The following is a 15839-nucleotide window of genomic DNA, read 5'->3' as shown; positions in this document are numbered from 1 at the left end:
TGCTGAAAGGGGACATCAGCACACAAATCTCCAAACTGAGAGATAGAAGTTTGATGAACTGAGCCACAGCAAGGCAGTGATCACTGCAGGATAAGCTTAGGCAAATGATGATAGAGTATTGGGCCCACAGCTGAAGAGAAAGCACCCAGTGGAAGACTAAAGAGGTTGGGGATGTTCAAGAAATCAGAGAGATAGAACAGTGGACAGAGAGTTGTAGAGCAGGAGGGAAGGACAGAGAGTTGTAGAGCAGGTGGAGAGGACTGAAAGATGTAGAGCAGGAGGGGAGAACGGAGAGTTGTAGAGTGGGAGTGGAGGAGAGAGAGGTGTAGAGCAGGAGGGGAGGACAGAGAGATGTAGAGCTGGAGGAGAGGAGAGAGAGTTGTAGAGCGGAAGGGGAGGAGAGAGAGTTGTAGAGTTGGAGGAGATGACAGACAGTTGTAGAGCTGGAGGGAAGGACAGAGAGTTGTAGAGCAGGAGGAGAGGACACAGACTTGTAGAGCAAGAGGGGAGGACAGAAAGATGTAGAGCAGGAGGGGAGGACGGAGAGTTGTAGAGTTGGAGGGGAGGACAGAGAGTTGTAGAGCAGGAGGGGAGGACAGAGAGTTGTAGAGTTGGAGGGGAGGACAGAGAGCTGTACAGTGGGTGGGGAGCACAGTGAGTTGTAGAGCTGGAGGAGAGTACAGAGACTTGTAGAGTTTGTGGGGAGGAAAGAGAATTCTAGAGTTGGAGGAGAGGACAAAGAGTTGTAGAGCAGGAGGAGAGGACACAGAGTTGTAGCGCTGGAGGGGAGGACAGAGAGTTGTAGAGTTGGAGGGGAGGACAGAGAGTTGTAGAGTTGGAGGGGAGGACCGAAGGATGTAGAGTGGGAGGGGAGTAGAAAGAGTTAGAGGCTTGGAGGGGAGGACAGAGAGTTGTAGAGCAGGAGGGAAGGACAGAGAGTTATAGAGCTGGAAGGGACGACAGAGAGATGTAGAGCTGGAGGGGAGGAGAGAGAGTTGTAGAGCGGAAGGGGAGGAGAGAGAGTTGTAGAGTTGGAGGAGACGACAGACAGTTGTAGAGCTGGAGGGAAGGACAGAGAGTTGTAGAGCAGGAGGAGAGGACACTGATTTGTAGAGCAAGAGGAGAGGACAGAAAGATGTAGAGCAGGAGGGGAGGACGGAGAGTTGTAGAGCGGGAGGGGAGAACAGAAAGATGTAGATGGGAGGGGAGGGGAGAGAGTTGTGGGCTTGGAGGGGAGGACAGAGAGTTGTACAGCTGGTGGGGAGCACAGTGAGTTGTAGAGCTGGAGGAGAGTACAGAGACTTGTAGAGTTTGTGGGGAGGAAAGAGAATTCTAGAGTTGGAGGAGAGGACAGAGAGTTGTAGAGTTGGAGGGGACAACAGAGGGTTGGAGAGTTGGAGGGGTGGAGAGAGAATTGTAGAGCAGGAGGGGAGGAGAGAAAGTTGTAGAACGGGAGGGGAGGACAGAGAGTTATAGAGTTGGAGGGGAGGAGAGAGAGTTGTGGAGCAGGAAGGGAGGACAGAGAGTTGTAGATCTGGAGGGGAGGACAGAGAGTTGTAGAGTTGGAGGGGAGAACAGAAAGATGTAGAGTGGGAGGGGAGGAGATAGAGTTGTCGTCTTGGAGGAGAGGACAGAGAGTTGTGGAGCTGGGGGAAAGGACAGAGAGATGTAAAGTTGGGGGGGGGACAGTGAGTTGTAGAGCTGGGGGGAGGACAGTGAGTTGTAGAGTTGGAGGGGAGGACAGAGAGTTGTAGAGTTGGAGGGGGCAACAGAGAGTTGTAGAGTTGGAGTGGAGGACAGACAGTTGTAGAGTTGGAGTGGAGGACAGAGAGATGTAGAGTTGGAGGCGAGGACAGTGAGTTGAAGAGCTGTGGGCAAGGACAGAGAGCCGTAGAGTTGCAGGGGAAGACAGTGAGTTGTATACCTGGAGGGGAGCACAGAGAGTTGTAGATTTGGTGGGGAGGTCATGGAGTTGTAGAGCTGGAGAAGAGGACAGAGAGTTGAAGAGATGGAGGGGAGGACAGAGTGTGGTAGACCTGGATGGGAGGACAGGGTGTTATAGAGTTGGAGGGGAGGACAGGGAATTGTAGAGTTGGAGGGGAGGACAGAGAGTTGTAGAGGTGGAAGGGAGGACAGTGAGTTGTAGAGCTGGAGGAGAGGACAGAGAGTTGTAGAGGTGGAAGGGAGGACAGTGAGTTGTAGAGGTGGAAGGGAGGACAGTGAGTTGTAGAGCTGGAGGAGAGGACAGAGAGTTGTAGAGGTGGAAGGGAGGACAGTGAGTTGTAGAGGTGGAAGGGAGGACAGTGAGTTGTAGAGCTGGAGGAGAGTACAGAGAGTTGTAGAGGTGGAAGGGAGGACAGTGAGTTGTAGAACTGGAGGAGAGGACAGAGAGTTGTAGAGGTGGAAGGGAGGACAGTGAGTTGTAGAACTGGAGGAGAGGACAGAGAGTTGTAGAACCGGAAGTCAAGGATAGAGAGTTGTAGAGCTGGAGGGAAGGACAGAGTGTTGTAGAGCTAGAGGAGAGGAGAGAGAGTTGCAGAAATGGAGGAGAGGATAGAGAGTTGTAGAACTGGAGGAGGGGTGCAGAGAGGTGTAGAGTTGGAGGAGATGACAGAGAGTTGTAGAGCTGGAGAGGAGGATAGAGAGTTGTAGAGGTGGAGGAGAGGAGGGAGAGTTGTAGATTTGAAGGAGAGGACAGAGAGTTGTCGAGCTGGAGGAGAGGACAGAGAGTTGGAGAACTGCAGGAGAGGACAGAGAGTTGTAGAACAGGAAGGAAGCACAGAGAGATGTAGAGCTGGAGTGGAGGACAGAGAGTTTTAGAGTTGGAGGGGAGGAGAGAGAGTTGTGAGAGTAGGGGGGAAGGACAGAGAGAGGTAGATCTGAATGCTAGGACAAAGATTTGTAGAGTTGGAGGAGAGCACAGAGAGTTGTAGAGCTTGTGGGGAGGACAGAGAGTTATAGAGATGGAGAAAAGGACTGAGAGCTGAAGAACTGGAGGGAAGGACAGAGAGTTGTAGAGCTGGAGGGGAGGAGAGAGAGTTGTAGAGCTGGAGGAGAGGACAGAGAGTTGTCGAGTTGGAGGGGAGGACAGTGAGTTGTAGAGCTGGAGGAGAAGATGAGGTTTGTAGAGTTGGAGGGGAGGGCAGAGAGTTAAAGAGCTGGAGTAGAGGACAGTGAGTTGCAGAGCGGGAGGGGAGGACAGAGAGTTGTAGAGCTCGAGGGAAGGACAGAGTGTGGTCGAGTTGGAGGGGAAGACAGAGAGTTGTAGAACCGGAGGAGACGACAGACAGTGTAGAGTTGGTGGGGAGAACAGTGAGTTGTAGAGTTGGAGGGGAGGACAGTGAATTCGAGAGCTTGATTGGAGGACAGAGAGTTGTAGAGTCGGAGGGGAGGACAGAGAGTTGCAGAGCTGTAGGGGAGGACAGAAATTGTAGAGTTGAGGGGAGGACTGAGAAGTGTAGAGGTGGAGGGGAGGACCGAGAGTTGTAGATTTGGATGAGTGGAGATATAGTTGTAGAGCTGGAGAAGAGGACAGAGAGTTGCAGACACGGAGGGGGTGACAGAGAGTTGTAGAGCTGGAGGGGAGGACAGAGAGTAGTAGAGTTGGTGGAGAGGACAGACAATTGTAGATCTGGCAGAGAGTACAAAGAGTTGCAGAGCAGGAGGGAAGTACAGAGAGTTGTAGAGCAGTTGGAGAGGACAGAGAGTTGTAGAGTTGGAGGGCAGGACAGTGAGTTGTAGAGATGGAAGAGAGGACAGAGAGTTAAAGAGCTGGAGTAGAGGACAGTGAGTTGTAGAACTGAGGGAGAGGACAGAGACTTGTGGAGCTGGAGGGAAGGACAGTGAGTTGCAGAGCTGGGGGAGAGGAGAGCGAGATGCAGGGCTGGAGGGGAGGACAGAGACTTGTAGAGATGGAGGAGAGGACAGAGAGTTATAGAGTTGGAGGAGAGGATAAACAGATGTAGAGCGGGAGGGGAGGACAGTGAGTTGTAGAGTTGGAGGGGAGGACAGAGAGTTGTAGAGCGGGAGGAGAGGACAGTGAGTTGTAGAGTTGGAGGGGAGGACAGAGAGTTGTAGAGATGGAGGAGAGGACAGAGAGTTGTAGAGTTGGAGAAGAGGACAGAGAGTTGTAGAGCTGGAGGAGAGGACAGAGAGTTGTAGAGCTGGAGGGGAGGACAGAGAGTTGTAGAGTTGGAGGAGAGGACAGTGAGTTGTAGAGATGGAGGAGAGGACAGAGAGTTGTAGAGTTGGAGAAGAGGACAGAGAGTTGTAGAGCTGGAGGAGAGGACAGAGAGTTGTAGAGCTGGAGGGGAGGACAGAGAGTTGTAGAGCGGGAGGAGAGGACAGTGAGTTGTAGAGCTGGAGGAGAGGACAGTGAGTTGTAGAGCTGGAGGAGAGGACAGTGAGTTGTAGAGCTGGAGGAGAGGACAGTGAGTTGTAGAGCTGGAGGAGAGGACAGTGAGTTGTAGAGCGGGAGGAGAGGACAGAGAGTTGTAGAGCTGGAGGGGAGGACAGTGAGTTGTAGAGCGGGAGGAGAGGACAGAGAGTTGTAGAGCGGGAGGAGAGGACAGAGAGTTGTAGAGCTGGAGGGGAGGACAGTGAGTTGTAGAGCTTGATTGGAGGACAGAGAGTTGTAGAGCTGGAGGGGAGGACAGAGAGTTGTAGAGCTGGAGGGGAGGACAGTGAGTTGTAGAGCTTGATTGGAGGACAGAGAGTTGTAGAGTGGGAGGGGAGGACAGAGAGTTGTAGAGCGGGAGGGGAGGACAGAGAGTTGTAGAGTTGGAGGAGAGGACAGTGAGTTGTAGAGCGGGAGGAGAGGACAGAGAGTTGTAGAGTGGGAGGGGAGGACAGAGAGTTGTAGAGCTGGAGGGGAGGACAGAGAGTTGTAGAGTTGGAGGAGAGGACAGTGAGTTGTAGAGCGGGAGGAGAGGACAGAGAGTTGTAGAGTGGGAGGGGAGGACAGAGAGTTGTAGAGTTGGAGTAGAGGACAGTGAGTTGTAGAGCGGGAGGAGAGGACAGAGAGTTGTAGAGCTGGACGAGAGGACAGAGAGTTGTAGAGTTGGAGAAGAGGACAGAGAGTTGCAGACGTGGAGGGGATGACAGAGAGTTGTAGAGTTGGAGAAGAGGACAGAGAGTTGCAGACGTGGAGGGGATGACAGAGAGTTATAGAGTTGGAGGTGAGGACAAAAAGTTGTAGAGTTGGAGGGGAGGACAGAGATTTATACAGTTGGAAGGGTGGACAGAGAGTTGTAGAACTGGCGGGGAGGACAGAAATTTGTAGACCTGGAGGGGAGGACAATAGAGTTGTAGACCCTGGGGGAGAGGACAGAGAGTTGTAGAGCTGGAGGGGAGGACAGAGAGATGAAGAGCTGGAGGGGAGGACCGAGAGATGAAGAGCTGGAGGGGAGGACCGAGAGTTGTAGCGACAGAGGAGAGGTCAGAGATTTGTAGAGACAGAGGAGATGTCAGAGATTTGTAGAGACAGAGGAGAGGTCAGAGATTTGTAGAGACAGAGGAGAGGTCAGAGATTTGTAGAGACAGAGGAGAGGTCAGAGATTTGTAGAGACAGAGGAGAGGTCAGAGATTTGTAGAGACAGAGGAGAGGTCAGAGATTTGTAGGGCTGGAGGGAAGTACAGAGAGTTGCAGAGTAGGGGAGAGGACAGAGAGTTATAGAGCTGGAGGAGAGGACAGAGAGTTGTAGAGTTGAGGGGAGGACAGAGATTTGTTGAGCTGCAGGGGAGAACAGAGAGTTGCAGAGCAGTTGGAGAGGACAGAGAGATGCAGGGCTGGAGGGGAGGACAGAAAGTTGTAGAGCTGGAGGAGAGGACTGAGTGTTGTAGAGCTGGAGTGGAGGACTGAGAGTTGTAGAGCTGGAGGGGAGGACAGAGAGTTTTAAAACGGGAGGGGTGGACAGAGAGTTGTAGAGCTGGAGAGGGGGACAGAGAGTTGCAGGTCTCGAGGGGAGGACAGAGAGTTGTAGAGCAGGAGGAGAGGACACAGTTTTGGAGAGCAGGAGGGGAGGACAGAGAGTTGTAGAGCTTGATGAAATAATGGAGGACTGATGAGAGAGAAGAGAATTTTTAAGCCAAGGATGATTTTTTTTCGAAATCACAGTGTATAAGTTTCCTGTTTGGACCAGAGAGGAGCTATACAAACCATTGATGTAAAACAGTGTACAAACCTTATGTGAACTGCATGGATCCTACTTGTTGACTTGTTTAGCCCCAACAAATCAACCTGTGGATCCATATTACACAGTCTGTTCTGTTCTGATTTAAATGCTGATGAGTCCACTACTGGGGTTTATTTTGATCTGTCCGCCCCCTGTCCTGTCTACTGTTATTAAGCGCGATTCTGCATAAATACTTGTCCTGGTATTTGCCATTTGAAGGAGGAATCATCATTCTTGTGTAGAGGCAGTGAGTCTGCCTGAACTCTGCTTCACTCCCGTACTGGTTTGGAGGAACATGAAATATGATGCTGCTTCAGGAGTGACTCTGTTGCTGAATGTGCTGATAAATGCAACTGCAGAGGAATGTTCAGAGCTATCTAGTAGTGATAATTCCTTTAAATCAGTAAAATAGAGAATTGGTTCATTGCAAACTTAATTTCAGGAGCTGACCTGTGGTGTTTATTGATGGTTTGTCTAGCATCAAATGTAATATACTGCTTGTTCCTAGTTAGGCCTCATTCAGAATATGATGAGAGACTTGAGATAACTAACACACACTCTAAGCTGTCATTACCAGTAGGGAATATTGCTCAATCAGAGATGCCTTCCTTTAGATGCAATATTAACCAAGGACCTCACTTGCTTCCTTAGTGGATATTAAAGATTACACTGCACTATTCAAAGTAGTCCTGAGTGTCCCAAATCAATATTTACTGGCCAACCAACATCACTAAAATCGATTATTTCATCATCATCATCACATTGCTGTTTGTGGGAACATTCTATGTGTCACTTGGCTGCTGTGGTTCCTGCTTTACAATACTGACCGTATCTTAAAAATAAGGGCTAAAATGCCCTTAAAACTATCCTAAGGTTATGAAAGTCACTGTGGGAAATCAAGTCTTCTTAATCAGGTACTTTCCCAAGGACAAAGAGGGAGAGAATCTGGAAAATTCCTCTGCAATCTGTCCACTGTTTGAAACTAGTCCAGTAGACCATACTGACCATGCTTTATATCACCTGGCACCTATTTCTTCCCTGATCTCGTCTCCACCCAAGCATTCAATGTGATTTTATTATTATAGTATTTGTCCCTTTCATCTCTTCTTGCTCCAGGTTTCTGATTTTATCAAACTGTTCCCGTTTTCTGGCAGTGTCCATACTCTAAAAGGACCATTATCACTTTCCCACCATCTAAACCCTCATGCCTTTCCCTGTTACAGAAAATACTGCCTCAATCAGCCCATTCTTTGCAAAGTTAGTGAGTGCGTCATTCAATCTTGCTTCTGTCTCTCCCATTACTCTTGTATCTAAATCCCCTCAAGTTGACTTTGCCTTAATCACCGCACTGGGGGTTCACAGAATGAAAGTCACAAATGAGACTGTGACCTATTTGAATCTCTGTCTCATGATTGTCAGCCTCTCCACTGCTTCAGTACGCTCATCCAAACATCTATCCTAACATTTGCTCTTTCATGTACAACACAATACAGAATTGCCTTCAATCACATCTCATCTGTGGGCAGCACGGTGGCACAATGGTTAGCACTGCTGCCTCACAGCGCCAGAGACCCAGGTTCAATTCCCGCCTCAGGCGACTGACTGTGTGGAGTTCGCACATTCTCCCCGTGTCTGTGTGGGTTTCCTTCGGGTGCTCTGGCTTCCTTCCGCAGTCCAAAAATGTGCAGGTTAGGTGAATTGGCCATGCCAAATTGCCTGTAGTGTTAGGTAACGGGGTAAATGTAGGGGAATGGGTCTGGGTGGGATGCACTTGGGCGGGTTGGTGTGGACTTGTTGGGCAGAAGGACCTGTTTCCACACTGTAAGTAATCGAATCTAATCTCCTGCCTCTGGTATGCCACATCATTCAGTAATTAGTGCCCAACATTAACATGGTACACAGGCAGTTCCCGTGTTAAGAATGTGTTCCATTCTTGAGTCCACTTGCAAGTCGATTTGTACACCAGTCGGAACTCAATGCACGATGATAGAAAGGAGCTGTCCCTAAATACAGGAAATGTTCACATGTCAATCTTTAAAATTACACCCTTGTGTGAGATCACATTTGTAACTATGAGCGTTCATACATTGGCCATTTGTGAATCAGGGCCCTCTTGTACCTGAGTGACATCTTCTCTCAGTTACATACTGAAGATGTATTGGCCTTGGTAGTCAATGCAGCATCAATTCACCAACTGATGTGGAGGCTAAAGAGTTAAGCTAAAGTTGTTGCACCGACCAACCTTGTTTTCCTTTTTGAGTATAAACATTAAAGAGTGATACAACTGAGCTATTTCAGGCGATTGAAGATTAAAGAGGTTGACATGGTAGATAAGGAAAATATTTCCTCCAATGGGTGAGTCTAGAACAAGGGGACATAACAAAGCTAGACCTGGTCTCTTTAATTCAAGTTAAAATAAAATCTGATGGAAATTTCAAATTGAGTTTTCCTAAGAAATTTGAGGCTGCAGTTCAATTGAAAATAATTAACTTGAAATTGATCAATTTGTTAGGCAAGAGCATTGAACAGTACAGACCCAAGATGAGTAGATGGGGTTACAATACTTATCGGCCATGGTTCAACTGAATGCTAGAAGCAGGCTCAGGGTCTGAACGGCCCACTCTTCTGACAGCCATCTTTACCCCTCTGTCCCACCGTTAATCTCAATGAAGCTCTCTAACTGCCAGTGCCTCTTTAAGACCTGAATCATTAAGAATTTTCTTCATATTGAGAGGTAAACTGAAGCCATTCCCTTTGACTCCCACCGTTACCCACGCATTAACTGTCAAGCTGTGAACTTCCTTAGTTCCTGCCTTAGGATCTCAAGTGTAGAACATTGCAATGGTCTGTAGTCATCGCCTCGCCACCACCTCCTCAATGGCTATTGGTGACTGGCAATGACTGCTAGTCCAACCAACGAAGCCCACATCCATGAATGAATTTTAAAAACAACGGAGCTGAGAATTTCTGCAACATCATCTCATCAACAAGATTGCTTTCTTTCATTGAAAGGATTCGATGAGGTCAATGAGGATGAACTATTTATGTTGTTTGGAAGGTTGTTAACCAATGGATGCAGAGATTTCATTTAAGATATTTGGTAAAGGAGTCAGCAGGGTGAGGGATTATTTTCATAGTGATTTGTAATCAGGAAAAGAGTCCCTGGAAAGGTGATGCAAACAGATTGAATAGTAACTTCTAAAAGGGAACTGGATAAAAACCTGAAAGGCAAAGATTTCCAGGGAAATGGGGAAAGAGTGAGGGAAATGTGACAATTTCTGTGCTGTTCAGTTGTACGCTATTGATAACAGCATCTGCCTATGCTCCTGCACTGCCAAAACCTTAACCTCCAGGTATGATCTGCTCAATGTTCTCCTCACTAGCCTGCTCACCTTTGGTTACAACTTGCTCAGAATACGACAGGCCATGGCCATGCCTACATGTTGTGAGCTCTAATCAACTCTTCATTTCAAAAGCCCATTGGTCTCCTGTGTCCTATTCAGTAGTTATAAAAAATATATCACTTGCTGTGTTTTCAATTTTTTCCAAGGCCTCACCTGGGAATCTGCTACTGCATTATGTCTTGACAAGCAATAATCTCCTCTTCAGACATAAGAGTCCAATTGTTCAGTCAAACTATATCCCAACATCCACCATATTGCTAACTCTATCCTTGCTTTGGAAACCTCCTCTGAGTTTTAAGTTCTTTCTCCCTCTCATTTTCCATTCCTCTCACGTTCACTGTTTCATCTCCCTCAAAATATAACCATTTGAGGCATTATCTTATACCTGTGGTAGGGTTGCCAGCCTCTTGGACTTTCCAGGAACTAAATACTATTTTCTACAGGCCTGTAACCAACAACTCTTCAGAAAAAGAAAAATCAGAGTGGAATTAAATAAATTGTAACATTTTTCTTTGTTTTCAATACTTCCAAGTATGAGTTTTAACTTTTGTAAATATAGTTGCAGAGGGGCTGTTTCATTTGCAGTCAAGTTTAAAGTCATACGGTGGCTCAGTGGTTAGCACTGCTGCCTCACTGCGCCAGGCCCTAGGTTCGATTCCAGCCTCAGGCGACTGTCTGTGTGGACTTTGCACACTCTCCTTGTATCTGCCTGGGTTTCTTCTGGGTTCTCCAGTTTACTCCCACAGTCCAAAGATGTGCAGGCTAGGTGGATAGGCCATGAGAAATGCAGGGTTACAGGGAGGGGGAGGTGGGTGGAACTGTGTGGGATGCTCTTTGGAGGGTTGATGATGGGCTGAATGGCCTGCTCCCGCACTGTAGGGACTCTACAATTCTATAAAGTAATTGCATACCAAAGAGTGTGTTCCTTTCCCAGAAGCCAGTGTACCAGAGCAATGTCGTGAGGGTGAAGTACTCCAGATCTGTGATGAAAGCACTAGCTCATGCCCAGAATTGGCAACCGCTGAAGTTCAGGAGAATTTTCGCTTCAGAAATGCCATGTCACGGGGTGTGTGGGTTCTTGCATGGCTGATGAGTGTGGTACTAGAGCCATACCCTGAATCACACATATGGTTGGTGTTTCCGCGAGGTGGAAGTGGTCCTTGGCTTTGAGGTAATTGGTATTCCTTTCTCTGGTTCCTTTACCTTACTTCCCCTTACATACGAGTTTTCTTCAAGAGTTGAGTTCCTTCGTCCAAGTTGATTTCATGTGGGCGAGGGTCTCCTGTGTTTTGATATCTAAGTTACATTTCTCAAGGGAAACCTTCAGGATGTCATTGAAATCCTCCTGTTGTCCTCCTCTGGATTGAGTGCCTTCCTGGAGCTGGGCAAAGAAGGTTTGCTCTGGTAGTTGTGACTCAGGCACACTAAGCTGGTCCAGAGGAGTTGGTTTTGGATGATGGTGGCCTGGAAGCTGGTCCTATTGTCTCTTTCATGGAGGCTGATGTTAGAACCCCGTCCTCCCAAATGATGCAGAGAGTCCGTCTCAAACAGCGTTGATGGTATTTCACAAGGGCCTCTGCATATAGCTCGATATTCGGAGCCATATGGAAGAGCATGAAGGATGACTGCCTGTAGAGGAATGTTGCGATTGCCCACCTTGTATACATCCACCTGACTGAAGTGACCACCCAAGCCCTGCTCAGAGAGACTAAAATAGGAGTGATACCCCGCCGATTCAAAACCTCAAACAAGAGGAAGTCGTTTTCTTGCCTTTGCAGCAAGGTTTGAATTTCTGATTTGATCACTTGCCAGACCTGATGACTTGATGTGACATCTTCCTCCAATTTTGCAGCAGGCCTGCTGACAAGGACACGTGGGGTGCTCACTTATTTCAATTACTTGCAACCTCCACCTCAAATACTTTTGGGAATCCGATACAGTTCATTCATTCCCAGCGTTTCATTCTCAACTGCAATAGAATACCTACTGACACGTCTAAAACATTGGAATCAGTTGAACTTCCTGAAGGGAGTGAAAATGATCTTTGACAGCTCACATTAGGCTGCACTTCTTCCATACCAATTCCACATCTCTGCTCCGGCCCCTTCCCACAGAATCGGATGCATATCCGCCTCTCAGTAAGATAAATGAAGACAGCAGTGCGCTTGTGTATGCTCATTTGTATTCACATTGATGTGCAACACCCTATATTAACACATTTGTTTACCAAGTGGAATGGCCGTAACCTTGGATGTTAACCAGCTCCATTGTAGAAATGTTCTCTTCCAGGCTCCTCAGGGATAATTTTAACCAATTCTGCCAGCCTGTGGGATCAGGTGGAAGACAAGTTATACATCCTGCCCAATGTTAATCTCAACTGAGTTCAATGAAGTGTAAAATCAGCCAGGTTACAATGCCAGTGTAATGCCACCTGATCCCATCAGTTTCCAAATGTGTGGGCTCGGCTTGATATCTTCCCTTCATTTTAGGATTTTTCAATAATCTGAGCAGAAAGAATTGAAATATTGAATGTCCGAACTTTATTCGTCTCCAAATTACTGTGAATTCCTACTTCCACTGTTACTGTCAATACATGGAAGCAGTGACAGATTAAAAAGAGTTGATTGAGGCTCATTGATTGAATTTTATTACATATTTCTCCTGGTTTATTTTCTTCTGCTCACTGATTGCAGTTTGCAAGTTACAGTGCTGCTTATTTGTTTTGAAAAGTGTATTTGCTCTGACAAGATTAGTTCTCGTTAACAAGTGTTTATGTCAGCCTGGTGGAGGAGAAGGAACTTATTCCTTGTTTTTTTTTCTCTTGAGGTATAAGGTAGATTGAGGCTCTCTGGTGAAACCATTAAACCATCATTACAGAGCATCGATTTTCTCTCAATGTGGTGTCTGTTACTCCCTGCTATGTCCAGTATTGTGTGGTTCCTATGGGGAGAGGGTCCTCTTGTTGTTGTTCAGTTGTAAACACAGTCGTCCTGTGGTGACTGTGCATCAATGTCATCCTGAACACAATAGCCCCTGAGTGCAAAGCGGACAATAGCACACCAGCAGGCTGGTGTTTCCTCTGCTATATTTCCTTTTCTATTTTAATTCTAACATCGAGACATTAAAAATCCCAATGTTGTGTTCAAACCACAACACGGTCCTAACTCTGTCACCCTAACTCTGTCAACTCGGCAACGCTTTGAGGTAGTTGGTTCTGCTGTAACACGTTTTTCTAAAATGCAAATTGGTTTGAACGTGATTGAAGAATTTAGATGGTTATTTGTAGAACCTCAACTTTCCCTACCCGTATTGGCTATAACATGATTCCAGCCCCATTAATTTAAATGGTGCAGCTATTACACAATTTTCTCATAAAGCGAGATCGCACCATAATGGGAACTATTGTGTTATATCAGAACTGACTGTCCCTGCTTTCCTCCAATATTGACCTCTTCAGCATTCTGATTGTCAACTGGGGGTGGCACGGTCACTCTGGATTAGCACTGCTGCCTCACAGCACCAGACACCCGGGTTCAATTCCACTCTTCAAGGGACTGTGTTGGTGGAGTTTGTACAATCTGCTGATGTCTGCATGGGTTTCCTCTGGATGCTCCAGTTCCCTCCCACAGTCCAAAAATGTGCAGGTTAGGTGGATTAGCCATGCTAACTTGCACATAGTGTCCAGGGATGTGCAGGATTAGCCATGGGAAATAGAGTACAGGGTTACAGGGATGGGATGGGTTGGATCTGGGTGGAATGCTCTTCAGAGAATCGCTGTGGACTCAACGGGCCGAATGGCCTGCTTCCACACTGTGGGGATGCCATCATTCTAATTGATACTTGTACCTTCAACCACAGAGACCATAAACACATCTCTAAGCTTCTCTACTCTCTTGTCTTTGTTAAGATGCTCCTTAAGCCTAACTATCTCAGCATATCCTGAACTGAAGAAGGAACACTGAACTTAAAGCATTAACTGTTTTTCTCTGCACAGATGCTGCCAGACCTACTAAGTTTCTATAGTAATTTCAGTTGTTTGGTTTTTATTATTATTCAGATATCCAGCATCTGCAATTCTTTATTTTATATTATCGACCCGATTACAGTTTTGTCTGAGGGGTCCAAACACCTCTTTATGTCACTCCATGTTGAACTTTGTTTGATAAGGTTTTTGTGAAGTGCGCTGGGGCATTTTGTGACATGAATCTCACAACTCTAATCATCAGTTGGTGTTGGGGTCGGCAAAAACAGAGTGTGGAACAAAATTACCACGCAACTGCCCAATATACGTTTCACCCTAACTCTGTTATGTATCCCTATTACAATGGTGGAGTGGATTCTTAACCTTTCTAGTCTGGGTGAGATTCCAACAGAGCGATGGCCAGGCCCATATATAAACTGGCCGTTTTATATTCCATTGAATGGAATCAAAATCAGGTCTACTGTTCTCAGGACCCTGATCTGGACTCCCAGAAGACTATCCAAACTGTGGGGAAAGTAAATTCACTCAAATGAGCCATGGGATTTTTTTAATATATCCACGTAATAAATACTGTTCCAGCTCGTGATGCTGAGGTCCCACAACTGAATGAAAAACATGAGTGGGCTGGACAGTAGTTTAAAGGCACCCACTCTGACAATGCAGATCTTCCTCAGCACTTCACTGGAAAAATCATGGGAAGTGAACCCCTGATCTTCTCTCTCAGGAGGCCAATTGAGACCCAGCTGATGCCACATGTGCCTCTTGCTTTGGTGACCATCACCCCCCCCCGGCATTTTCATACCCCCTCCTGGGATGATCCATGACATGGAGGGGTGGAGATACAGATTAGCTGACCTCTAATTGTAAGTCGGAATTGGCTGGAAGGGCTGATTCGTCACCCTTTTTTTCCAATGTTCCTAACATGCTGTGCTTTTCTATTCAGCTGTTCACCAAGCCCATTAATGTCCTCCCCAGGATGGCTTCCAGCTGACCCCTGACCCTACCCAAGGGATATTGTTTACCTTTCAGTGTTAGATTCTGCTGAATGATCTGGAGCAATAATCAAGCCTTTGTCGTGTGGTTCCAGTTATTTTTCAGCTTTTAAGTTGAGTTGGTCTTGTGTTGCCAGAGTAACGATAACCACTTTACAACGCCACGGCCTGTGGACAGCTAATTCCATCCATCCCATCCATTGTGCTGTCTGATGTAAAGCTAATGTCCAGTGACATTTCAAATCCCTTAATCATCAGTGCAGATCTGAGGCTTATTAAGGTACACACTCTGGGCTAGTTGTAGAACAGCGTTACAAACAATTTAACATCAGGCAATTAGACATGTCACTCTTCAGAGCCTCATTTAAACAATCACTATGGCAACTGCTCTTAATATAGTTACTGCTTCTCTCCTGCCGCGCGTGTACCCTAGGTAGTCGGGACCAATGTTCATTAAAGGGTTAGGGGGATAATTGCAGCCAACCACACGGTCTGACTCATTGTCCTGCTTTCTCTGTTTGGGAAAAAAAGTCATTTCACACATTTGTTCTGCTATGTAATTACACTGAGGTTTCAAGGAGACCTCACAAACCAATTGCAGTGCAGCAATCTATTTGGAGCATTTCCACAAAGCTAAACTCAGTGTACATAATGTGCACCCCAAGATCAAATTATAGATGTAGCATCATCTGTTGCCTGTGATTGTATCCAGTACCTTTGCATTCTGTTTAAGAATAATCTTTCGCTTCTGTGATTGAAAGCAGGAAACATGGTACTGCCGGAGATGAGGCAGAAAGGTGTATGGGTCATATGTTGGATCACTGGAAACAATTTTACAGAGAAATTGTGAATTATTTAAACTAATCATGTACAAATCCATCAAATGTGCAGCACAGTCAAAGCCAATGATTCTGTGCTGGTCCTGCTTCATTCGATGCAGATCTCAGATGTTAGATGTAGGGGAATGGGTTTGGGTAGGTTACTCTTCGGAGGGTCAGTGTGGACTTGTTGGGACCAAAGGACCTGTTTCCACACTGTAGGGAATCTATCTAATCAATTAGATTTATGTGTTGGTAGGTAATGTAGCACTCCAATGCCCACCCCCAAATTCTTCCTCTCTGCCCTCACCCCACCTCCCCGAATCAATGAGACCTCTTAAGGACTCAAGACCCTAGGAAATCAGAGCAGGGCATTTTGTCTTCTCTTCAATTCAGTAAAACTATTGGCTGATCTTTCAGCTCAATGTCTCGCACTGGTTTCACACTCCTTGATTCCCTTGGTATCCTTC

The sequence above is a fragment of the Chiloscyllium punctatum genome, chromosome 40 (assembly GCF_047496795.1).
Source record: "Chiloscyllium punctatum isolate Juve2018m chromosome 40, sChiPun1.3, whole genome shotgun sequence".
In the NCBI taxonomy this organism is placed as follows: Eukaryota; Metazoa; Chordata; class Chondrichthyes; order Orectolobiformes; family Hemiscylliidae; genus Chiloscyllium; species Chiloscyllium punctatum.
This window is presented reverse-complemented; position numbering follows the sequence as displayed.